At 35.5% G+C, this 25,872-nt stretch overlaps 1 protein-coding gene across 3 annotated transcripts in view; it reads right to left on the bottom strand.

Annotated features, from left to right (window-relative positions):
* Positions 1-25,510, bottom strand: part of CALCRL (calcitonin receptor like receptor) — a 130,544-nt gene extending 105,034 nt beyond the window's left edge. For 2 of the 3 annotated variants that reach the window (XM_070475894.1, XM_070475893.1), the window contains exons 1-2: positions 25,264-25,510; positions 120-187 (exon numbers count right to left, since the gene is read on the bottom strand). The gene's annotated coding sequence lies outside the window, so the exon portion shown is untranslated. The remainder of the gene's footprint in view (positions 1-119; positions 188-25,263) is intronic. The other variant, XM_070475895.1, reaches the window with a different exon arrangement.
* Between the last annotated feature and the right edge of the window lie 362 nt (positions 25,511-25,872).

Below are 25,872 nucleotides of genomic sequence, written 5' to 3'. Positions count from 1 at the left end.
TGTGAAATCTTTCTTATGATTGTTAACATACTAATATTGCCCTCAACTTCATTATAAATCTAACATGTTACTTTCATTAAGTCATGAATGTCCTTTTGTAATATATTCATATGAAATACCTGAAGGTGGGGCCATCCATAGTTTTGACTGGTGGTAGCACGAATGGTTGGTGTATCATCATAGGACCCTAGATGACAAGAGAACATTCTTGTAAATTCAGTAATAATATTAGTGGATAGTGGGATTTTACATAACAAAGCTATAAACTAGTGTGCTTTCTTAAAATTACAAACATCTATTTTAAATGTTTCATTTTAACGGGAAGTTGGAAGGTATTGTGTCAGATAATTTAGGTTGCCACCATTTTAACCTGAAAGGTGATCAAGAACTTTGTTCTTGGACCTCCTTTGTTAAGAATGAGGATTTTAAAGCACATGTAGATGGAGGATGGTGCCCATTGTTCAAGATCTTAGCATTAGGAAGAAATGGACGTCCTCAAACGTTCAGGAGAAAAGTTGTTCCTGGAAGAAAGGGTGGCTTGGTCAATGATTCTGAAATGGAATGACATGACTGGTTCAAAGCATATAAAGAAAGCCAATATGGTCAAACTGAAGTGAATGAGGGGGAAAGAGTGACACGGATCTTGTCAGAGGAAGCTAGAGGTTAGACTACATCAGTAATGAGATTTAGCACTCCTTAAATATAGGATATCACTAACAAGTGAGATTCATCCACTGCTAAACTAAGAGTTAACATATATAAATGTAGTTTACATGTCTCTTTTCAGACTCAAAATCATGTTTAAGGCAAGATATACCTTGATTTTCATTTACACAGTACTATTTGAACTTCTTTAAAGTACTTCTTTAAGTACTTTAAAGTATTATTTGGGCTTCTCTTGTAGCTCAATCAGTAAAAAATCTGCCTGCAGTGCAGGGACCTGGGTTTGATCCCTGGGTCGGGAAGATCCCCTGGAGAAGGAAATGGCAACCCACTGCAGTATCCTTGCCTGGAAAATCCCATGGACAGAAAAGACTGATAGGCTGCAGTCCATGGGGTTGCAAAGAGTTGGTCATGACTGGGCAACTAACACTTACTTGTTTGAACTTATAGTATTTTAAGATGTCAAATTTGCATTTGCAAATTTTTATCTCCCATAATTTATATTGAGAGGCTTTTAAAAAAAATAAACTTGTTCTTATGGATCATCAATTTGCTGCTACTTCCAACAGTAATTTCTGAATTATTATAAAAGATTTTCATGAAGTCACTAGGGATCCTTGCATGAAAACCCAAAAGTATAAGAAGCTTATGTTAAAAGCAATCTCTGTAATAAAATCTTCTTTTATATAAATAAAAAAAATTGAACTGGTTTGTAAACTTTTATACCCTCACATATTTTAATAATTTATAATATATTATAAATGGTCTAGCATATGTTGTCATTAGGATAGTGATCATATTAGACATGTGTATTTTTACATAAACAGACACTCTGCATATAGTTAGAATCTGGATTTTCTGCTAGCTATTTTGGAAAAAATAACAAAAAGTCTTGTCAGTCTCAGACTTTACTGGCATTCATATGGAATTCACAAGGTTCAGAGTTGAAGTTTATTTTGAATACTTTCCCAACTTGCTAGAAAATGCCACTAGAAATAGATATGACCATTGAGTGTTTTTTTTTTTTTTTTTTTTCCTGCATGATTCTAGACATTTCATTTTTAATCCCAACTGAAAATGCTGTGAAAGAATATTTCCATCCTTTTGGTGATAAGCTTTAGTAGAAAACAAAAATGTCAACAATTACTTCTGACTACCAGTGAATACATTGATGAGATCATTTTTGTTAGTAAACATATTGCATATATTAATAAAATATAATGTATATGTCAACATGGTATTCCACTTTCCTCTGAAAATACCAGTATCTGCAGTACTAAAAAATATAAAGAAAATATTATAAAGCCTTAATTAAAATGATTAAGATACCTAGAGAAAATTGAAAAGAAAGTTAATCTTGTACAAGCAGCACCACTGACTGAAGTGTTTAGACAATGAAATCAAAATCAACTAAACCTTAGAAACACAGTAAATAGATGTATTACTTAAGAATGTTGGATAAACCTTCCTGATGTACCGTTGCCATGGTGAAACACAACAATGAAGTTAAAAGAACAAATACACAAACCTAAGTGTATTTGTTAAGAGGAAATCAGAAACTTGAAGAAATGCATTAGTTAAATTCAGCCAATGGATGCAAAGGCAGTCAAGTGGTTTCCAAAATGAGGAATTACATGAAGAGTCAAACTGCAGTGCCTTCTAGGATAACTTTATGTTTAGGCCATTTTACAGCAGTAGAAAGAGACACATGACCTCTTTCAGAGACTTGTAAGCTCCATGAATGATTTAAAACAGCTGAAAGATTATTTTTAAAAAACCCACATAATACATGTCATGATATATTTGTTATAATTCATAGAATGCATAACACCAACAGTGAATCATACAGTAGTTTTTAAATTATTTATTTCTGTTACTCTGCTTTCTGCATTCATCTTCATCATCATGAATCACTGGTAGGTATACAAATGTCCCTTCCTTTTCTAATCTCCCTCCCACCTCCTACCCCATCCCACCTCTCCAGGCTGCCTCAGAGCATAGGATTTTGAGTGGGTATGCTCTGTCAATATAGGTTAATTGATTCTAACAAACGTACAACTTTCATGGGGGATATGAGTAATAGAGGAGGGGGTAGGAAGAGGGTTATGTGGAAAATCTTTTACCTTCTACTCAGCTTTTATAGGAATCTAAAACAACTCTGAAAAATAAAGTCTTTCTTTAAAAAGCACACATACCTTTGAATGGAATTATTCTCTTTCCTCCTATTTTTAAAGAAGATATGTATTTGATGGGATTTTTGAATGAAAGGAAATGGAAATTTGGGGGTATGATTCTAGGCATTATCAATCTATGTTCTTGGTCATGATGAGAAATGCCACTCATCCATACCCAGCTTTAAAGCAATAAAACAACTTGTCCTTTCCCTGGACCCCCTAACTAAAAATAGTCCTTTCCTCAAAAACATATAAGCAAAAAGTGGTTTTGCCATAATTCTACATTCAGTCACTGCTACCCAATTAGAAACAAATGCTTTGGAGGAAAATTTTAATTTGTTTTACATGCAAATTTGCTGTGATTCATAATTAAGACAATGCAAATTAAAACCATAATGAGATACTATGTTATGCCCATTAAGCTGGCAAAAATTTAAAAGTTTGACATTAACACAAAGTATTGGAAAGGATGTGATGCAATGGGAACCTCACACACGGTGGGAGAACAAATTGGTATAAGAATTGCTAGGATCCTTAAATCCCACTCATAAATGTATTCCCTAAAGAAACTCAGACATATGTACCAAGGAAATATGTTTAAAAATGTTCATTGCTTCATTATTTGTAATAGCAAAATTATAGAAGCAACCCAAATGTTCTCAGCAGAAAAAAAGGTAAATTCATACTAAGGAACACTGCAGCAGTGAAAAGAACCACAATTACACACAATACAGGTGCATCTTCAGAACATAATGCTGAATGAGAAGCAAGTCTTCAAAGACTATATTCAGAAGGATTCCACTCTCATAAAAGTAAAACTAAAAACATAGAACTAAATAATACATTGCTTAGAAATACAGATGATTATGGTCAAGCCATAAAGTAAAGCAAGGGAATGACTAGTACAAGTTTAGGCTAATGGCTTACTTCTGGGCACACACATGTGACTTAATTAGTGACAAATATGGTGAACAAGATGGGTTCTGGGTATACAGGAATTTATTTATTTAAACAGTGCATTTTAATAATCTTTTACATGCATGGAAATTTTAAAATATAAAAAGGTTTTATAGGACAATGTGCAGAGTATGATTCCTTACTATGGAATCAAGAACTTGTTATAGATCTGTGGATCAAAATATATAAAAATGCAATGTGTTTCAGATAGGTCTTGGATGAAGGGTGGGAGATGGAGATGACACATAGCACTGATCAACTTTAAAGTTTACTTCCTTTCATCAGAATATTGTTAAGATCAGACCCCTTTTAAGATGTAATAGATAAATCATAATATATGCACAGTTTAAACACTTTGTAAATTTTAGAAATGTGATTTAGGTGTGTGAATTCTCTTTTACTTTAGGTTAGTTTCTTAGCTATATGGAGGGAATTTTGAAAGACCAATGATGAACAACCTGTGAACCTGTGTATATGCTTGTATCTGTGTGTGTGTATACTTCCCCTTGAGGCCAGTGAAAAAAGAAAGGATGGGTAAAGTTGTACTTTGGATTATTACCAAGTTTCTAAGACTTTTAAGTTATAATGATTCAGACATGGAAAATGTGTACCTCAAATCACAAAACTAATAATTCCCTAAGCAAGAATGAGAAGGGAAAGCAATATACATCTTGTTATATATGTGTAGTCCAGTGTGAATTTATACTTATTTTTTCATTACTTAATCACTTGATTTAAACACATGCCTTGTTCACTCTAATTTTGTTATTATAAATTTGCACTCAATCATATTATCACCTCTTATCCTCACAAAATCCAAAGTAAAGAGAAAACAGTTTTCAGAGCATGTAGGACTCATTTCAGCATCATCTTCCTCTGTATGTTGAGCCACCTCAGATTGATTTGGTAGATTTGGAATGAGCCAAGAGATGTGCAGTTAACCAAACCAGGTCTGCTGTTTTAAACGTGGTGGGATTATGGGAGTCCAATTTCTGGGTTGCCTTTTGAGAAACTATCCTAGACAGACTAAGATGTTCCAGTGGGTCAGACTCTATGAACCCTTCACTTTTAAAAGTAGAATCTTGAACAATTAGGCCCAACTTTTAGAACATGATTACCATTAGGAAGTGGCATTTGCTTCTCATAACTTCTTCATAAATACTTGTCAACTCTTATCAGAGAAATAACCCTTAAGCTTAACACTCAACCCCATTCTTCAAACAAAAGGACAGTTAAATTTTCCTATCCAACATGTTATACCAAATAGCTAGAAGGATTTTCGCATTAACTTTTTGTCCATGGTCATGTATCCAGAGTATCTCCACCTCTTAATTGATGCAGTTCAGTGCTGGATTTTTATTTCCTAAACTTTCTGGCAAATAATATGTCTTGTCAAACAAATCTATCTTCTTTTAGAACTTCTCCTTTTATCTTCTCTCTTTTCCCCTCTTTATTCTGTTTACTCCCCTTCTCTTTTTCTGCTTTCTTTTACTGACAAGTCACACCCCTCACTCTGGCTTTATATCACTTTTTTGACTCAGTAAGCAATGATTACTAAGTTAATTATATTTTTACAGATATATATATATATATATATATTTGGTCTCTAGATGAGATTTTTTTGGAATCTTTTCTGTTCTCCTGAGCAGTTCCTCATTCTCGAATCTTGTTCCTTTCATTTATGGTTTCATCAACTTCTGGTTGAATCTCAAAAGCTTTCACCTTGCCATTTGCCCAGATGTTGTGATCAGATCTGACCTGGTTTTACTTGAAGGAAGAAAAGTTTGTGTACTTTTTAAATTATATGTTTAAATATATACAATTAAAAAATATGATCCATGTAAACAAGGAGAGCACATCCACTCCTTTAGAAACAAGTGAGGTGAGGACCTAGTAAGAAGAATTAAAATATAAATAATTAAAGAATTGCTAATAACATTTGCTTGTGGGCAACATCATGGGTTACCAAACTGATTTACAGTCATCTTCCATGCTGTAGGTTAGCAAGCTCTGCCTCTAGAAAAGAGACACTTAACAGAGTCAAGGAGATCCAGCATATGTAAGAGCTGAAGAACTGCTAAAGCTGATAAGGAATTTTTGGCCTGTACATGTAAATTCAATATGCAATAAAGAGTCAATTATAATAATTAGGGAAATTATTTTATGTTGACAGTGATTTTTTTAGACTTAGTTTAGTATTAGACAACTATTCAGACTTCAAAACAGCTTTTTCATTCTACAAGCAGCACTCTATTAGAAAAGGTTCTCAGGAATACATGGTACCTCTGCTGAATCTAGATGAGAGCAAACAAATATTTTGGCATTGCCTTTTGCTGAACAGGACTGCTGGGACTACCCATTTTTCATTGTAGGGCATGATTCTAGCTTGAGAAAGTGTGGTGTCTCTGCTCACTGTGAGAAATCAGTTATTTTTGCACTCCAATTTTATGTGCCAAGTACCTGAACTGAAAATTCTATTATTATTCTATTATTATGTAAAGTTTAACTACCCTTTCTACCATTTCATCAAGCCCTTCTAGATTAGAAATTGTCACATTTTGGTCTTTTAAAAGTTATTTTTGGTTTCAGCTTTTATTATTATTATTGTTTATTCTAAGCTACTTGGGAAGAAGAAAATATGTTGTAGAATATTGGATTTTCACATTATATATGGGGCTTTGCTGGTGGCTCAGACAGTAAAGAATCTGCCTGTCATGCAGGAGACCACATTATAAGTAAGCATATCATATATACATAAACATAAATACATGTATATAAACATATCGGAATGAATGTAGAATAATTATAAAACAAAATATAATTTTTGTTAGGGCATTGTTATTGTTATGTTTTATAGTAGTAACTTTATTATAAGTTTGTGTTTGCATGCTCAGTTGTGACTACCTCTTTGCAACCCCATGGACTGTAGCCCACCAGGTTCCTCAGTTCATAGGACTTCCCAGGCAAGAAAATAGGAGTGAGTTGCCATTTTCTTCTCCAGAGGATCCTCCTGACTGAGGGATGGAACCCAAGTCTCTTGTGCCTCCTGCATTGGCAAGCAGATTCTTCACCTCTGCACCACCTGGGAAATCCCCTTGATAACACCACATTAAAGCCAGAAAGATGCTTCCTCCTTGGAAGAAAAGCTATGACAAACCTAGATAGCATTTTAAAAAGCAGAGACATTACTTTGCTGGTGAAGATCCATCTAGTCAAAGCTATGGTTTTTCCAGTAGTCATGTATGGATATGAGAGCTGGACAATAAAAAAGGCAGAGCACCGAAGAACGGATGCCTTCCAACCGTGGTGCTGGAGAAGTGTCTTGAGGGTCCCTTGGACAACAAGGAGATCAAACAAGTCAACCCTAAAGGAAATCAACCCTGAATATTCATTGGAGGAGGTTTTCCTGGTGGCTCAGATGGTAAAGCATCTGCTTGCAATGCAGAAGCTCTGGGTTCAGTCTCCAGGTTGGGAAGAGTTGCTGGTGAAAGGAATGGCCATCCACTCCAGTATTTCTGCCTGGAGAATCCCATGGACAGAGGAGCCTAGTGGGCTACAGTCCACAGGGTTGCAAAGAGTTGGACACAACAGAGCAACTAACACAACACTCATTGGAAGGACTGATGTTGAAGCTCCAATACTTTGGCCACCTAATGCGAAGGGCTGACTTATTGGAAAAGACCTTGATGCTGGGAAAGATTGAAGGTAGGAGGAGAAGGGGACGACAGAGAATGAGACCGCTGGATGGCATCATCGACTCAGTGGCCGTGAGTTTAAGCAAACTCTGGGAAATAGTGAAGGACAGGGAAGCCTGGCATGCTGCAGTCCCTGGGGTCACAAAGAGTCAGACATGACTGAATGACTGAACAACAACGACAAAAGTTAGAAAGTTCAAAAAGACTTAAAGAACCCATTTCATAGCTTACTTTTATGTTTTGAGCAATACTCCACTGAGTACATAGAGTTGTTTAATAAAAACTAGTATGTGGTTCGGACAAGGCGATGGCACCTCACTCCAGTCCTCTTGCCTGGAAAATCTCATGGACGGAGGAGCCTGGTGGGCTGCAGTCCTTGGGGTCACGAAGAGTCGGGCAGGACTGAGCGACTTCACTTTCCCTTCTCACTTTCATGCATTGGAGAAGGAAATGGCAACCCACTCCAGTGTTCTTGCCTGGAGAATCCCAGGGACGGGGGAGCCTGGTGGGCTGCCGTCTATGGGGTCACACAGAGTCGGACACGACTGAAGTGACTTAGCAGCAGCAGCAGTATGTGGTTTAAAGTCCAGTTATACAAGATATGTTGAGGAACAGTAAAATTACAGCCTTGACAAGTGTAAACAGTGTTAGTCGTTCAGTCATATCTGACTCTTTGTGACCCCATGGATTGTAACCCACCAGGCTCCTCTATCCATGGAATTTCTCAGGCAAGAATACTGGAGTAGGTTGCCATTTCCTTCTCCAGAGGATCTTCCTGCCCCAGAGATGGAACTCAGGCCTCCTGCATCATAGGCAGATTCTTTACCACCTGAACCACCAGGGATGTCACAGCCTTGACACATTCATATAAAATGTGTATATATACACATACATATTTTTTTCTGAATACTATGGACATAAACCCTTGGAGAATCTAAATAGAAAAGAATTGTTAAAATTTATGACTTGTGTCAATTAAGAAGACATATTTTGTGAAAATTTATCATGAGCTTTCAAAAAAATCATGATTTTATTTCGTAAAAATTATATATTTTAATTTATAAAATAGTCCTTTGGCTTTAAGTTTAGAAAACTTGCAGAACTATACAATGATGAAAGGGCATTGACACCTGGGCACTCTTTTTTAGAATTATCTTTAAATATTTATAAATCAACACTTAAAAGCTTGAGAAATTACAGATATAGAAATATGTAACTCATCAATTATTACAGAGATGTATAATTTTTTGACAATCAAACACGATTTGTATCCTACCCTTCATGCTTTTTTATAAGATTAATTTACTTTTTCAATTTTACCACTAAGTGTTCTTTTTCTCCTTCTGTAGACATTTTAGTGCTATTGTCCAAAAAGGCAACTAGTCATGGAGGAAGACTTTTGTTGGGAGGCAACAGTGGGCAAGTCTGCCAGTTTCAACAAGAAATTCTGCCAATTTCAGCCATTGTTTGGCCATTTAGGGAAATGCTTCAACATTCTGTGTTAAAACACTGAGCAGCCTTCTCATTTACCCCAGTTTGAAAGGTCATGCCTTGGAATTCAGTGAAACCTGAACACTAAATACATTACTGAAAGCATCTTTATTTATAATGACAGTAAAGGGGTAAATATTAGGTTGACCTAGGAATGGTGACAGTAATTAGTTTCTGAATATTTTCTCTTTGGCAATATGTAGTGACTAACATCTTCAGAATTTCAGCTCTGATATCTATTGTGCACTGCATATGAAATCACAGAGTCACTATCAAGTTTTCTGTGGAGACTGGTAGAAAGAAACATTCATTCATTTAGTCATTTATTAAACAGTTTTTTTTTTTTTTTTTTAAGCACCTACTAGTGTAGACACTTATCTAGGTGCTATGTATCAGTGGGAAAAAAAAATAGAAGTGCAATACTTGTAGAGCTTAGGGGTTAGTGTCATGGACAGAACATAAATAATAACAGAAATTATGTAAATTATAATAGATGGCTTGTTGCCAGGTGATTGATTTTATAGTAAAAAAACAAGGACATGCTAAAATAGGCAAAGACGAACAATAGGGTTGTAGTGGCATGCAGTGTTGTAGTGTCAGTCACTCACTCCTGTCCAACTCTTTGGGACCCCATGGATTGTAGCCCACCAGGCTCCAGTGTCCATGGGATTCTTCAAGCAAAAATACTGGAGTGAGTTGCCGTGCCCTCCTCCAGGGGATCTTTCAGGCCCAGGGATTGAACAGACCCAGTCTCCTGTATTGCAGGCAGATTCTTTACCATCTGAGCCACTAGGGAAGGGGTGTAAGTATAGCTGTAGGTTTACTTTAAATAGTGATTAGCTTAAGCCCCAAAGAACAGCTTTTATCTGAGCAAAGACTTAGGCATATGGATATCTGAGGGAAAAGTATACTGTGTTCCATAAAAGAAACTCGGATAAAATTTAATCATATCTTAAATAATGTGTTGATCTTCCTTTAAACTTACACTAGTTGATATCAGAAGTACTAGCAAAGAAATCAACTTGTTTGGAGCTAAGTGAAGTGAAGTGAAGTTACTCAGCCATGTCCGACTCTTTGCAACCCCATGGGCTGTAGCCTACCAGGATCTTCCGTCCGTGGGATTTTCCAGGCAAGAATACTGGAGTGGGTTGCCGTTTTCTTCTCCATGTTTGGAGGTAAAGGACTCAATAAAAGAAAGAAGAGCTACTAAAATACAGACTCTAGGAACTATAGGCCCACAAATAATAACAATTAGTGTTTTGTTTTGTTTTGTTTTCATATTCAGGTGCTACAATGATGCATATGTGATGAAGAATAGAGAAAAGGAGACATAATAAACATTAATAGAAAATTACTCAATTAATTCATTCAAATAACTTATTATAATTTTATATCAATAAAGTAATATGATACACAATGATTTTTGCTTTATTTATTGGCCACACTATGTGGCTTGCAAGATCTTGGTTCCCCAACCGGTGATTGAATCTGCACTCCCTTCATTGGAAGTACAGCATCCTAACCACAGGACTGGCAGGGAAGTCCCTGGTCTTTGTTTTTTACCACAAATGTTAATTTTAAAGAGTTATTCAAATTGGAGTTGATACACTGTGATAGCTCTCCAGATAGAAAAGCTTACATATTGTGTTTACAGACTATTTTCCTCACATGCTAATAAAATTATGCAACTATGTGTGGAAGAAAAAAGGACCAGGGTGTAGGACAAATGATTTAATGGTTTTGAGTAATTAGGAGTAGGGTGTTGTCTGTGTAAAAATCTAACTTTTTTTTAAGAGCACATGCTATTTCAAGACCTACATCATAGTTACTCTTAGTGAAACCCTCTGAGGACACACCGAGCTGGGATCTCCTGCTTCTAAGTTTGGATCCCACAAACTAGATTTATTTATCTTATTCTGGCTTCTGGCATCAGAAACTACATGCAACATTGAAAGGTTTGAACATGTAGTCTTTTATGGTCTGGATGGTACTATAACTAAGAAAATTGAGATTTTGTAGCCTTAAATACATAATCTCTTATGGTACTGAACTGGTTACAGTTGAGAATTTCATGAACTGTGAGCTTTCAAGGTTAATCTGAAAATTTACAAAATTTGTGAATTTTTGAAGGATGTTTGACTTACACAAAAACTCTAATATAAGCTCTTTGATTTTTATATATTTACTTTGAAAGAAGTAGGATGGAATCTGCTTCATTAAATATGGAAAAATATTAATTTGATTATCAAAAGACTTAGTAAGAATTTTAATAATTTTGAACTGATAACATGGAACACAGTAAGGGAAATCCTTTTGGAAACTGTATAATCAAGGAAGTTAATTCATGTGAAGAATTCGATTAATTAAAATATTAAACAATATTTAGGAAAATTATTTTATGGATTTCACCCCTTATAGTTTGCTCTAGACCTTAAACCGTGTTTATATCTCATTTGAAGAACTTTCTATTCAAATTAGTGAGCCCAAACATTCTTCAAAGCTTTATTCTTAATGATATCACTTTCTTTAACCACATTCTTTCTAGCCTAAAATAATGAACAATTTCTGCTACACAACCATGACAGTTTGGGTGGATTTAGATGCATGGAAATCTTTCTGTTAAAATTTAAAATGCCAAAATTACATCAGAGCAGCTGAAAAGAAAATGTTTCAGAATATCAAAGCACACTGTGAGCCTAGTAAAACCATTAGATTATCCCTTATTTCAGGGTTTTTTTCTTTTAATCTATAATCCAAGTTTTCTTAAATATATACAGAGTCAGAATTATATAGGTTTGACTCATAAATATATGAGTCAGAAAATATCTGACTCATCAGTTTTTATCATTTTAGAAAACATCCTAGTTAAGGCAGCGGTCCTGATCTTGGGACAAGATGAAAAATGGAGTGACAGCCAGCAGTATAGATTAAGAGTTAATAGGTTCTTTAGTCAGTGCTGTCTTACACTGTGCTGAGGTGGAGCTGATGTTGTCCAGACCCCGGGTCTTGTCTTGCTCACCTTTAACCTCTAACATAGGGCCTGGCATATCATGGATGATTGCAAAACTGAGGATCATGGTGTTTAAGCCTAGCACCCTTAATAGCAAAAACAGCACAGTCACTGAGCTAAACCACAGTTATACTCTGACCAGATTAAATTCTGGTGTGAACAGAAATTTCCCCAAATAAAATATACTGCAGTGAGAACATATTTTAACTTGATAAGAGAAAGAGCAATCTGAGAAGGTCCTATGGGTATGTTCCTTTTTCTTAAAATGTGGAAACTTTATGTCATATCTCTTTAATGTCTCCCATTTAAAATAAAAATATATTCATATTATAATAATATGTATTATATTTCCTTTAACTATATCCTCAACATACATTTAAACCACATCAGACTGCCCCTATCATCCCTCTAGAGAAAGTCCTGAATAACTAGAGAATGTGTACCATGCTCATGGTTGGATGGCATTAAGATGCCAGTTCTTGTCAATTTAACTAGCAATTCACTACAGTTCCAGTTATCATTCCAGAAGGAATTTTTGAAGACTTTTCAAATATAAAAATCTAAATCATTTTGGAGAAAAAAAGAGCAAATATAGATGAATCCCCCTAAATAGTCATTATGGTTATTTTATCTGTTAACTTGGCTAGGCTATGGTGCCCACTTATTTGATCAATCAAACAACTAATCACAGCTAATCTAGATGTTGCTGTGAAAGTATTTTATAGATGTGATTAACATCTACCATCAGTCAACTTTAAGTAAAGCGATGACCATTGATAATGTATGTGATAAAGCTTTCCAATCATTCGAAGGCTTTAAGAGTAAATATTGAGGTTTACTAAAGAAGAAAAATATTTTCTTCAAGAATTTTTCCATGCTTCTCTTGACCACCTGAGACCAGAAACTAGCTGTTGAGTATTTGGTTTAGAGAAGGGTGAGGATTAGGCAGGTTCAGGTGTAGGTATAGAAAGAGGGTGAAAGGAAAAGGGAGAGAAGACAGAAAATTACCAATTTCAGATTCTACTACTGTGTAGTTTTTCCTAGAGCAGTTTTTCATGCAGTATTGTGTTCTAATTGATGAAAATAATCTTATAGGTCACTTGTTTCTGATTTTTTTAAGTTTGTAGTACTTATAAATGTATCTGAGGTATATGAAAAATATATACATATGACTTACTTCATTCTAGAAGAAAAATTGTCATTTCAATTAATTAGCAAGTTTCATAAATGAGATCCAAAACTCTTACTGGATCCATCAAAAAGGGAGGTCCCTTGAAACTCACGCAATTATATGCAAAATGTGAGCCTCTATGACATTTATCTTATGAATATAGATTAGTTGGTTTTGTACAGGAGAAAGAGTTTGTAGCTTTCATTATATTCTCAATGTGGATCATATATCATATAATATTAAAAAACAGAATAAATTATTTTAAACTAAAACCTAAATGAATGTTAACAATCTTATTGTACAGGTATTCTTTCATCATATTTCTGAAATATAATACATAAGATAGTGTAAATGGGTACCATTAGACAGTCATAAAAAGGCCCTTCTATATAGACAATTTTTAAAAAATAAAATAACCACCAGAAACTTGGAGTCCTAAAATGACATTTAATTTGAGCATTCTAAATGTTCTTTAAATTTTGAATTTCTACAGCTTCTATAGGTAGTCAAAACTAAAAATTTCTGGACAGACATCTAAATTTATATCTAATGTACCATATTTCACAAAGCCCACATAAGTAACACGATTAAATTTATTTGTATTATCTCGTTAGAAGAAATTGAGTTTGGATCTGGTGGATCATTATTGTTATTCACCTTTGCACAACATTTGTAATAAGAGATCTAATAAAATATAATACACAAAAGTGCAACAAAATAGTTAGGATTCAGGATCACAGTAGACATATGTAAAAATCAGAGCTTTGTCAATGATGACCATTTGATTTTGGGAACACTGTTTACTTCATTGGACTTCATATGTAAAAGAAAGAAAAAAACCAATAATTTCTATATAATATACATTTAAAATTATTAGCATGAAGATACATTTTACGTGCTCAAACTTTGTAGAAATGATTAGCAATGTCAGTTTTATTAGGTTCTGGCATATATTATATAATGACTACAAAAGTGTGATTAGTCTAAAAAAATTACAAATCACTCTTGTTCACTCTTCCTGTCCTATGAAGGGGCTGTATTCTAATTTTCTGTATGTTGATTGAAATAAGCTTTTGCAGAGACACAAGTTATGTCCTCAGTTATTTCCTCTTGTTCATGAAAAATTTATGATGAGCACTAAAATGTGTTGAATACCTACTAAGTGCCAAGGGCTGTGCCAAACATTTTCAATACAATATTTCTTGGATTCCTAACAAACCTTTATAAAGCAGTATGATTATCACTTCCATTTGACAGAAAAGGGAACTAAGTAGTAGTGAAGTTTGGGTTCATACGTGAGTAATCAAAAACCAAAGTCCATTAAGCTTCATATCTGTAATGTGACTCATATTTTAACTGGTATTATAGCTTTTTAAATTTTTTTGCAACTGATAAAGGTGCAAATAAAAAAAAAACTTAAAAATTAAACTCATGGAGTAACCTGGAAAGCTAAGGTTATTTACTCCATCACTGTTTTGAAAGAATTTCAATGCACATTACTCTTAATGTGGGTCGACAGTGGCCTGCTATAGGGTCAGGGGTACTGAGTGTGGCAGTGCTTGCATGGGATATTTTGAAGAAGGTCCTCATTATCTTCATTACCTTCACCATAATTTGGCCAGAGGACAAACAACAGGGAGGGAACACAGCCCTGCCCATCAACAAAAGATAGGATTAAAGATTTATGGAGCATGGCCCCGCCCATCAGAACAAGACCCAGTTTCCCCCTAACTCAGTCTCTCCCATAAGGAAGCTTCCATAAGCCTCTTATCCTTATCCATCAGAGGGCAGACAATATGAAAATCACAATCACAGAAAACTAGCCAAACTTATCACATGGATCTTAGCCTTGTCTAACTCAATGAAACTATGAACTATGGCATGTAGGGGTACCCAAGATGGACAGGTCATGATGGAGAGTTCTGACAAAATGTGGTCCACTGGAGAAGGGAATGCAAACCACTTCAGTATTCTTGCCTTGAGAACGCCATGAACAGCATGAAAAGGCAAAAAGATAGGAAACTGAAAGATGAACTGACCAGGTGGTGCCCAATATGCTATGGGAGATCAGTGGAGAAATAACTCCAGAAAGAATGAAGCGATGGAGCCAAAGCAAAAACAACATCCAATTGTGGATGTGACTGGTGATAGAAGCAAGGTCCGATGCTGTAAAAAGCAATATTGCATAGGAACCTGGAATGTTAGGTCCATGAGTCAAGGCAAAGTGGAAGTGGTCAAACAGGAGATGGCAAGAATGAATGTTGACATTCTAGGAATCAGTGAACTAAAGTGGACATGAATTGGGTGAATTTAACTCAGATGACCGTTATATCTATGACTGTGGGCAGGAATGCTTAGAAGAAATGGAGTAGCCATCATGGTCAACAAAAGAGTCCAAAATGCAGTACTTGGATGCAATCTCAAAGATGACAGAATGATTTCTGTTCATTTCCAAGGCAAACCATTCAATATCACGGTAATCCAAGCCTATGCCCCAACCAGTAATGCTGAAGAAGCTGAAGTTAAATGGTTCTATGAAGACCTACAAGACCTTCTAGAACTAACAACCAAAAAAATGTCCTTTTCATTATAGGGGACTGGAATGCAAAAGTACGAAGTCAAGAAACACCTGGAGTAACAGACAAATTTGGCCTTGGAGTATGCAATGAAGCAAGGCAAAGACTAATAGAGTTTTGCCAAGAAAACACACTGGTCATAGCAAACACCCTCTTTACACAACACAAGAGAAGAGTCTACACATGGACATCACCAAATGGTCAACACTGAAATCAGATTGATTATATTTTTTGCAGCCAACGATGGAGAAGCTCTATACAGTCAGCAAAAACAAGACCAGGAGCTGACTGTGGCTCAGATCATGAACTCCTTATTGCCAAATTCAGACTTAAACTGAAGAAAGTGGGGAAAACCACTAGACCATTCAGGTATGACCTAAATCAAATCTTTTTTGACTATACAGTGGAAGTGAGAAATAGATTTAAGGGACTAGATCTGTTAGATAGAGAGCCTGATGAACTATGGACGGAGGTTCGTGACATTGTATGGGAGACAGGGATCAAGACCACCCCCATGGAAAAGAAATGCAAAAAGGCAAAATGGTTGTCTGAGGCGGCCTTACAAATAACTGTGAAAAGAAGAGAAGTGAAAAGCAAAGGAGAAAAGGAAAGATATTCCCATTTGAATGCAGAGTTCCAAAGAAGAGCAAGGAGAGATAAGAAAGCCTTCCACAGCCAGCAATGCAAAGAAATAGAGGAAAACAACAGAATGGGAAAGACTAGAGATCTCTTCAAGAAAATTAGAGATACCAAGGGGACAATTCACAGAAAGATGGGTTCAATAAAGGACAGAAATGGTATGGACCTAACAGAAGCAGAAGATATTAAGAAGAGGTGGCAAGAATACACAGAGAAACTGTACAAAAAAGATCTTCATGACCCAGATAATCACCATGGTGTGATCACTCACCTAGAGCCAGACATCCTGGAATGTGAAGTCAAGTGGGCCTTAGAAAGCACCACTACGAACAAAGCTAGTGGAGATGATGGAATTCCAGTTGAGCTATTTCAAATCCTGAAAGATGATGCTGTGAAAGCGCTGCTCTCAAAATGCCAGCAAATTTGGAAAACTCAGCAATGGCTACAGAGCTCAAAAAGGTCAGTTTTCATTCCAATCCCAAAGTAAGGCAATGCCCAAGAATGCACAAACTACCGCACAATTGCATTCATCTCACCCGCTAGTAAAGTAATGCTCAAAATTCTCCAAGCCAGGCTTCAGCAATACGTGAACCGTGAACTTCCAGATGTTCAAGCTGGTTTTAGAAAAGGCAGAGGAACCAGAGATCAAATTGCCAACATTCACTGGATCATCAAAAGCAAGAGAGTTCCAGAAAAACATCTATTTCTGCTTTATTGATTATGCCAAAGCCTTTGACTGTGTGGATCACAACAAACTGTGGAAAATTCTGAAAGAGATCAGAATACCAGACCACCTGACCTGCCTCTTGAGAAATGTGTATGCAGTTCAGCAAGCAACAGTTAGAACTGGACATGGAACAACAGACTGGTTCCAAATAGGAAAAGGAGTACATCAAGGCTGTATATTGTCACCCTGCTTATTTAACTTATATGCAGAGTACATCATTAGAAACGCTGGGCTGGAGAAAGCACAAGCTGGTATCAAGATTGCCAGGAGAAATACCAATAGCCTCAGATATGCAGATGACACCACCCTTAAGGCGGAAAGTCTAGAAGAACTAAAAAGCCTCTTAATGAAAGTGAAAGAGGAGAGTGAAAAAGTTGGCTTAAACTTCAACATTCAGAAAACTAAGATCATGGCATCCAGTCCCATCACCTCATGGCAAATAGATGGGGAAACAGTGGCTGATTTATTTTGGGGGGCTCCAAAATCACTGCAGATGGTGTTTGCAGCCATGAAATTAAAAGATGCTTACTCCTTGGAAGTTATGACTAATCTAGACAACATATTAAAAAGCAGAGACCATATTTTGTCAACAAAGGTCTGTCTAATCAAGGTTATGGTTTTACCAGTAGTCATGCATGGATGTGAGAGTCGGACTATAAAGAAAGCTGAGCCCAGAAGAATTGATGCTTTTGAACTGTGGTGCTGGAGGAGACTCTTGAGAGTCCCTTGGACTGCAAGGAGATCCAACCAGTCCATCCTAAAGGAAATCAGTCCTGAGTGTTCATTGTAAGGAATGATGTTGAAGCTGAAACTCCAATATTTTGGCCACCTGATGCGATAGCTGACTCATTTGAAAAGACCCTGATGTTGGGAAAGATTGAAGGCAGGAGGAGAAGGGGACAACAGACAATGAGATGGTTATCTGGCATCACCTACTCAATGGACATGAGTTTGGGTGAACTTCGGGTTGGTGATGGACAGGGAGGCCTGGCATGCTGCAGTTCATGGTGTGCAGAGTCAGACACAACTGAGGGACTGAACTGAACTGACTGGATCATTGAAAAAGCAAGACATCTCCAGAAAACATCTACTTCTGCTTTATTGACTATGCCAAATCCTTTGACTGTGTGGAACACAACAAACTGTGGGAAAGTCTTCAAGAGATGGGAATACCAGAGCACCTTACCTGCCTCCTAAGAAACCTGGATACAGGTGAAGAAGCAACAGTTAGAACTGGATATGGATCAATAGACTGACTCCACAATGGGAAAGGAGTATGTCAAGGCTGTATATTGTCACCCTGTTTATTTAACTTATAAGCAGAGTACATCATGAGAAAGAGTCAGAAGCTGGAATTAAGATTGCTGGAAGAATTATCAATAACCTCACATGTGCGGATGACACCAACCTCATTGCACTAAGTGAAGAGGAAATAAAGAGCTTCTTGATGAAAGTGAAAGAGGAGAGTTTAAAAGTTGGCTTAAAAGTCAAAATTAAATTAAAAAAAAAAAAACTGAGATCATGGCATCTGTTCCCATCACTTCATGGCAAATAGATGGGGATACAATGGAAACAGCATGAAACTGAAAGATGCTTGTTATTTGGAAGAAAAGCTATGAATAACCTACACAGCAAAAAGCAGAGACAGTCCTTTGCCAACAAAGGTCCATCTAGTTAGAGCTATGGTTTTTCCAGTAGTCATGTATGGATATGAGATTTGGACTATAAAGAAAGCTGAGCACCAAAGAATTGAGGCTTTTAAACAGTGGTGTTGGAGAAGACTGTTGAGAGTCCCTTAGCCTGTAAGGAGATCAAACCAGTCCATCCTAAAGGAACTCAACCCTGAATATTCATTGGAAGGACTGATGCTGAAGCTGAAACTCCAATCCTTTGGCCACCTGATGAAAAGAGCTGACTCATTGGAAAAGACCCTGATGCTGGGAAAGATTGAAGGCGGGAGGAGAAGGGTATGACAGAGGATGAGATGGTTGGATGGCATCACCGACTCAATGGAGATGAGTTTGAGTAAGCTCCAGGAGTTGGTGATGGACAGGAAAGCCTGGTGTGCTGCAGTCTATGGGGTTGGAAAGAGTCAGACATGACTGAGTGATTGAGCTGACTAACTAACTGCACTTAAGCTAAGATTCTAAGAACAGCATCCCTTTGCACTAGGGATGACACAGTGAAGAGAAGTGAAGTGAAGTGAAGCCACTCAGTCACGTCTGACTCTTTGTGACCCCATGGACTGTAACCTACCAGGCTCGTCTGTTCATGGGTTTTTCCAGGTGAGGGTCCTGGAGTGGGTTGCCATTTCCTTCTCCAGGGTACTAGCCACCAACTGGAGAGGGAAGCAGAGTTGTTCAGAGCATGAGTCAAGATTCAAGACCTTGTTTTGCCACTTGATAACTCTATGACTTTGGGTGTATTACTTAGGAGCTCTGTGCTTTAGGAGTTTCTTATGTGCAAGTAAGGATAATATTTGCTAGGGCTTTCAGGGAAGTTTATGGGAGTTTATACATTAGTAATTAATAATGTCCATGGCACATAGCAAACCCTCAAAGAAATTAACTAAGTCAGTAGCAGCAAGCCACCCTTTAAAACAGGGTTCTCTGGTATGGGTGCAGTGTGCACAGGTTCACCTTCTGTTGACCTTGGGAAGGAATGCTGTAGCAGGGAAGGCAGATCCTCCTGTTAGAGGCTGCACGCAGCAGAGGAGGCAGACTCTCCTGTTTGAGGCCAAAAATAAAAAATGTTTTTGTCCCTCAGTCATATTAAGATAGATCCATCCAATAATGAAGGCTTTCTCTGATGGCGCAGCAGTAAAGAATCTGCCTGCTAATGCAGAAGACTCCATTTGGATCCCTGGGTTGTGAAGATTCCCTGGAGGAGGGCATGGCTACCCAGTCCAGCATTCTAGACTGGGAAATCCATGGACAGAGGAGCCTGGTGGGCAACAGTCCATGAGTTCCAAGAGTTGGACACTATTAGCAACTAAACAACAAAATCCAATAATGCATCTTTCATTCAATAACACATCCTCATCTTACAATGTCAAGGATCAGAAAGCAAAGCAAAGTGACAATAAATATATGTATTTACTCAAGTAAGCCTGACAATTCCAAGACATTTTAGTTAACTGGGACTTTAATAAAATTGTGTTTAACACATTTAAAATGTAGCAATGTCTTTACTAAACATGATATGATTGTGGTCTAAAACATACTCCATTCCAGGAAATTGCTTCAAACAACAATTATATCTAAATTTCTAAAATACAACTACAAAAGTTATATTTTTGCCTTAGCTATTAAAGTTTATTGTCATGTCATAAAAAAAGATCTGAAACCAAAACAACTTCATTGAAATGATTTTTAAAAGAAATATATAAATTGATTAATAAAATATTTAAGCCTGTTACCCTAATATTAGGTTCACATTATCTAATAAAAACAAGTCTCCTATTTTGCCTCATATTTGAAATGAACACAATTGAGAAAAAAAAGATCAACAATTTTGTATTGCTGGCATTCTTTTCCCACAGTTTTAATCCTCCTTATTTTCTGCTATCACATTATTTATTCTTCTCTAGTACTTAGCGAAGTTCCAATTTTCCCTTCAAATTATCCTTGGAAGGGAAGCAAAATTGAGGTTCATGCACAGATATCTGCATAATAATTGGTGTCAGGTTAACTAATGGTTATGGGTTCAAATTAATACTCATTTGCAAAATGTATCAAATCAGTGCATGGATATAAGACAAATTTACTTAGTTTCCATTGATAAAACCAAGTCTGCGTGCTCATGAATATGCTAATGATTCCCCACTGACTAGGTTGAAAGGAGAGGGACAGGTTCATTATAAACTTGCTAGCTGCTATTTCACTATACCACTTTTTCACGTCACTGTGGTTTATTGGGTCTGAGTTAACCTAAACCTGAATAGAGAAATAATGACAGATTTATACAAAAGTTAATGTATGCCATATTAACATTTTTTATTTAAAAAATATGTTCCATGTTAAGACAGATAAGATTTCACTGAAAATTGGGCTCTATCCAACAACTGCAATAAGGTATAAAACCTTAAAACCACAGGGTTGGGTTGGTTAATTGTTTATTTAGATTTATATTGGGTTGAGTTTTTGTCCTATTAGTTGGTTGTAAGGTAGAAAGCATATGATACATTTAATTAAACCATGAAGGAAGAAAAGGATTAAAACTTGATTTATATTTAAAAGTAAATACACCCCTTTGACCATTTTTGCAAGCAATAATATATTCTTGTATTAGTTTTGCATGATATTGTCTTTTTTAAGTAAAGAAATTTAAGGGGAAAAAAGAAAGAAATATATTCTGGTAAAGTATTTGCAACTTATCTGATAATAATACCAGTAACCTAATAATCATAGAACCTAACTCAGTCACAGACAATGACTCCATTTTATTTTTTAATATTAAGAAGACTTTTATTGGGTCTTTAAAATCCATTTATTCATTTTTTGTAAATAACATTAAAAAACAAATTAATTTGATTTTAAGTTAACTCAAATATGAAAAATACAGAATACTTAATTTAATCTAATTTAATGAACAATATTATAATTCAAATTAGATATGAAAAGATAATAATCTGTATTTAGTGAGGACGGAAAGTTTAAGTTGTTTAAGCTGGAATGATAACAGTATGTACAAAAGAATATCTTGTTATTTAAATGGGTTTTGTTGATTTAATTATCATATATTTCATCATATGTTCTTTTTCCTTAAATCACACTAGGTCAATATTTACATTCCAAATTTTACAATTAAATGTATTCTATATTATGCAATTTTATACTAGTTACGTCTATATATCTTCAAAATTATAAACCAACTTATAAGTAGATAAACTAAAATTAAGGTTTGAAAACTATCCAGTTACTTTGAGTTGCATAACTATGGATTGATGAAAGAATTTGTGAGGCATGTTTGTCCATGTGAATAAATGGGAAAATGTGTGACAATATTGCATTACTATGCAGACCCTGTGTCTCTGGTAAACTTTTATTTTTCATTTAACTGCATCAGAGCATTTTCTGGTATTAAATGAGAGAATTTCTTAAATTTAATAGTGCAACAACCACATGGTAGTAGTAATTCAGTAGAAAAAGAAAGATTTCCTAAGAAATTATAGACATTTATATAGTGCATCCCTGGACTTCAAAACCAGACACAGACAAATCTTTTAAACAAGCATATACTGACTTTCCATCTTAAGTTCATTCTCTGAAAGTCTGATTAAGTCAAGAACTAACAGATGCTACAAGTTTGACTCTCTGAGTGTCTGTCTTTAACACCATTGCAATAATATATCTTATGTTTATGGGTTAAAAGCTTCTCTGAATCGTAAACAAAGATAAGGAATGAAACCAATGACTTCAAATAATGTTCTTTAAATATATTTGTTTTCTGAAATGTTGACCATTATCATGGCATCTCTAAATACAGAATTCTTTTTTTCAAGCTGTGTTCAGTCATACATAAACAAGTTTTGTATAATTAATGCATATTTTGATGTTTAAAGTATTTTGTTAATTGTTCTATAGCAATCACTAAGGCAAGTCTTAAAAATTAAGTAACTCTCAAATTTTAACCATGGAGATAAGGGTTGAAAACAAAATATTGCTATAATTGTTACAGATATGATCTAAATTAGGAATATGTAATAATACTATTAACTGAATTCTGATTCGATTTTACATGTTTATCAAATAATTTTTCCACGCTAACATAGAGCTTATAAGGTAAACTTCTTGTTCTGATATTATTTGAATTTTTTACTGAAGTAAATATCTGTTATCCATGAAAGAATGATAAAATATGTTACAAGTGAATGTGAAGGTTCTCATATGTATGCTAGGGTGTTGACTCAATTTAAACTTCACTATATCCTAGGCATCACCAATGAGAAAAGTACATATACCTTGGCCATTCATTTAACATAGTCTTAAAATTACAGACTCAAGTCTGATTTCTTTTTAATATTTTGTTATTCATTGTTTTTCAAAGTGAGTGAAAGATCTTATGTATTCTAAAAGTTTACATATTTTATCTAACAAAATTATATTTTGGCATGTGCCAAGATATACTGGGGAAGAGGAGACTTGTAGCAATAACCAAAAGCAATTCTAAAGACAACCAAATATTGCAGGTAAAACATATTTTAGCTCACATTACCCGTGTAATTTCTCAATTCTATATTTTATCTTACATATTTAGAACTGGCATTAGATTCTGTGCATTCATTTTATGATCTTATAGGGTAATATCATTCAGAAAAATAAGTTAATCCTTTATGGCTGAAAGCATGTGTCAGTGCTCTGATATTTCCTTACAATTAAAGAAAGCAAACTGCAGAATATGATAACATGAATTCTTATTTCAAATTTTCAATGATTTTTCTCAAATAACAAGCCTTTGCCAAAAGATCCACAATATTCACTCCTGAATATTCCGCACTATTATTTGAAAATAAAAATTATAAATCATTAAAATTGTTACCAAAAATAAGCTATTCAAGAAAATTATAGGGTTTTGGTTAGCAATTAGAGATTAAAGAATTTGAGGAAGTTTCTTATAAAATATGATATTAATTTAATGTAATACCTCCTTCTAAGAAAATAAACTAGAAGAACTGCTATTTTTAGTTTTTGTTACTATCCCATGACATTGGGTTAGGCATTTAATGTGTTCTTTCCATTTCCTCCCCTAATTATCTAATGGCTATTTACAAAGTTACATTCAAAAACAATATCCATTTCCACAAATGTGTCAGGGAACTTAGTACAATTAATGAATGACAGGAGATAGGAAGCCAGCCATAATATTTTTAAGGAATCACAAAAATAAGACTTAATTGAAGTTTCCATTATTTGGAGAAATAAATGTAAGAACTGAGTAGAAACTGATGAAGGAATTACTCAGAATGAGTTGCTGGTCCACTGTTAATGTGCCTGATTATGGATGATTAAGTACAGAATTTCTCCATGGAAAGACATTTTGCAGATTATAATTTCATTTGGGTATGAAGATATACTAAAATTACGTCAATCAATATAATTTGAACCCAAATCTGACATCTAACTTTCCTCAGCAATAAATTTTTCATGTATACCAACATCTTATAAAGTAGACACTCATTTCTTAAATTGTCCAATTGTCTGTACTGTTGAAAGAAGCATTAACAGATGTTCCATCTCAACATTTCAGTAAGTTCTATCCTGGAAATTATTTTTTTTTTAAACACACTTTAATTTCTCTTTAACAATCTAATATACCCAATTGGGAAATATTTGCTATTTTCTTTGTTATCTCAATATCACACCCTCCCGAAAAAGCTTGCAGAAGGTTATCAGACAAATGGAAGCAACACATTCTATTACTTCTTAGCTATAAAAAGCTTTGAAATTAGAGTTAATATAGAAATACCAACATTTTCTCAGCCCCAGTTGTTTTTTTTCCTTTCTTGCCCACCCCATGATCCAACACAGCGGAAACAGTTCAGGGTTAGTAAAAGAGATTTAAACACATCTGGCAACAGCGAACAATGAAAATTCCATTAGTTCAATAGTTCGAGATGTATGTGTAAATAGAGGTGGAAGCAAATAGAAGGCAAATAGAATAAATCCAGTTATTACTTTCCCTTAGATTCTTCACTGTGTTTAACAGCAGAGCGAGTGAGGCTCCAAGACCCCCATAAGTATTCTCTCACCCCCCTTTTTTAGAACACTGATTATATGGAAAGTTTAAAGACTCTTTTGGGGGAAAAATGTTTTCCAGCTGTCAAAATTTAAGCTTAGCTAATAGTAGAGCTAATTTTAAAAGGCACTGTTCCCTGATTAAGATATTTGTTCAAAAGTATGCCTTTAAATCCATTTAGGTGTTTTATTACTTCCCAACTTTATTTTCTAGAATAGCACTGTACATAATATTATCTAGTAGTAACAGGTATTGTGTACATCTTGGGGAGATATACTGTTGTTTTTCTAACACGTGAAATAAATGAAAATTGTTTAAACATAATTTCAATGTCACTAACTGAGTTCTATAATAAAAACATTGTCAAACAACTTGAGAATACTACTCTGAATAAATATATTTATTTTTGAATAATGCACTTACCCAGAACAGCTCCTAAGGAAATTCTTGGTGAACTATTCTTAGGATGGAATTTGATTTTCTGAGATTCCGCAGAAGAAATGTACCCCCAGGCAAGGTGGGGAAGGGTGAAAGCCTTGCAATATGATCCTGCAGGCAGGGTGAGGTCCACTTAGCAGAGCTTGATGATCCCAAGGCAGGAGGTGACACTCTGCTGGAGAGAGAGTGTTGTTCTGAGTAGACTGGAAGGGTTGTCACATTGTATGTGTTCAGCAGCAGAAGGGAAACATCAGAGCTTCCTGTTACATCACTCTGACCCCGCCTGCAGTTAGTGTTAGGTTACTTTCTTTCTCAAATGGCATACCCCAGGAAAGCAGCTCTCCTTTTTTATTCTGAGACAGGAGCAAGAAGCAGCCTGAACAGACACAGATCATATGCTGTATGAACACATTGTTAGCAGCAAAAGCTGGCTGGATTTCACCTTGACTGAGTTCTGTTCTAACTTGTCAAACAGAGCTGCCTATGGTTTGAAGGAAATCTGAATGCAGTATTCTGCTCAAAGAATTAAAGGAGTTAGGAAGTGTGTGTGTGTGTGTGTGTGTGTGTTGAATTATACTTTACAAAGCATCAAGG

The sequence above is a fragment of the Odocoileus virginianus genome, chromosome 13, assembly GCF_023699985.2.
Source record: "Odocoileus virginianus isolate 20LAN1187 ecotype Illinois chromosome 13, Ovbor_1.2, whole genome shotgun sequence".
In the NCBI taxonomy this organism is placed as follows: domain Eukaryota; kingdom Metazoa; phylum Chordata; class Mammalia; order Artiodactyla; family Cervidae; genus Odocoileus; species Odocoileus virginianus.
Note: the sequence above shows the minus strand (reverse complement) of the source record. Positions and strands in the feature narration are given on the sequence as shown.